Consider the following 1,665-nt stretch of genomic DNA (forward strand, 5'->3'; position numbering starts at 1 on the left):
GCCATCTCCCCACTTCCATCCACTAACTGACCTACCACTTTGGCCTCCCTTGCCTGACTAACTGCAGTAGAATTGAGTTCCTATCTCTGGAGCTTCTTGCCTTAGCCCTCACCTCTGTCTTTTCTGAATATAGTATCCAGAAAGAACCTTTGTAATATAAATTAGCATGTTATAATTTAGCTCAGCACAATATAATCTTCTAGTTCTTATCTTATTTTGATTAAGAGCCAAACTCTTAATTTGGTGCCTAAGTACACTACCCCATTCCTAAGTGCCACCTTACTATATTATCCCCTTGTCTGTTCCGCTGAAGACACTGGCCTTGCTACTGCCTCTGCAGGCAACCTTTGCACTTGTCTACTTGCTAAGCTAGTACTCTACCTTATTCTGCCCCTCCTGAGTACCTGATAAATGCTCCATTTAATGGCTTCTGGACACTATATATTTCTATGAATGGTAATCTTGTTATAAAGCACATAGGGTACTTTAGGAATAGTGCGCTTAAAATATACATATTTGTCACTGCATTCTTTTTTTTTTTTTTTTGACTACTCAAGCAGTCTTTAATGAAAACTGTATGAGACGCCCCTACTCCTGCATCTTCTCAATCGTTTCTTCCTTGTATTTGCCCTTCTCCTTTCCTACTTGCCGAGACTTGGCTTTCCTTTCCAGGATCTTCTTTCGGTCTTTGTCCAGCTTTAGCCGGGTGATCACCACCTTGCTGGTGTGGATGCCCACGTGGACAGTTGTGCCATTAGCCTTTTCTCGCTGCACCGTTCAATGTAGATGACATATTTCTTCCTGTACACTTGGACCACTTTGCCAATCTGCTGGCCTTTGTAGTGTCCCCGGACAACCTGAACCTCGTCATCCTTTCGAATGGGCATCGAGCGAACATTGTACTTCTGTCTCAGCTCTTTGGAAAGGGGGGAAGACATGATCTTCCTCCGAATGTGAGAAGGTGCATTGAAATGCCGTTTGCGGTTCTTGCTCCGGTCAGAAGTCACAAAGGGATTGAACTTCATTTTGGCGGCTGCGATCCAGCCATGTCACTGCATTCTTATTCTTACCTTTTCTTCAATATGTATCTTTTAATAGTAGAGTTGATTATTATAGTATATTTAATTCAACAATTTATGCATTTCAGTATTTTAAAAATTTAAGAATAGAAAGAAAATCTTTTTCACATAAAAATCTTTATTTCATACAATATATTTTGTCCATATTCTTTCCCTTCTTCTAACTCTAATCTCCCATCTCTCTCCTTTCTCAACTTCGTGTTATTTCTCTCCAAAACTAGGAAACCAAAACAACAAAGAGCAGAAAATCAAAATATACAAAAAAAACCCAAACAAACCAAAAACCCAAAAGAAAACCATTAAGACAAAAGATACCCACACAAAACAAAAAGCACTCACACACAAACCCCATGGAGTTTGTTTTGTGTTGACCAAATATTTTCCCTCAGAATCATTCACCACTGCTGGTGCTCAGAATCTTTCTGCCTTTTCTTCTGCAGAGACACCTGAGTCTTGAGGAGAAGGGTTTGAGGAAGACATTCCATTTAACACTAAGTGACTCTGAGCTAACATCTGGGGAACCTGCACAGAAGCGAACTAGGCCCCCTGAATACAGGTGTCAATAATGTGGCTTGGGCAGTATATG

At 40.5% G+C, this 1,665-nt stretch overlaps 1 pseudogene; it reads right to left on the bottom strand.

Annotated features, from left to right (window-relative positions):
- Positions 1 to 547: 547 nt before the first annotated feature.
- On the bottom strand, positions 548 to 1,043 carry LOC130881339 (60S ribosomal protein L26-like; annotated as a pseudogene).
- Between the last annotated feature and the right edge of the window lie 622 nt (positions 1,044 to 1,665).

This window comes from Chionomys nivalis, chromosome 1, assembly GCF_950005125.1.
Source record: "Chionomys nivalis chromosome 1, mChiNiv1.1, whole genome shotgun sequence".
In the NCBI taxonomy this organism is placed as follows: Eukaryota; Metazoa; Chordata; class Mammalia; order Rodentia; family Cricetidae; genus Chionomys; species Chionomys nivalis.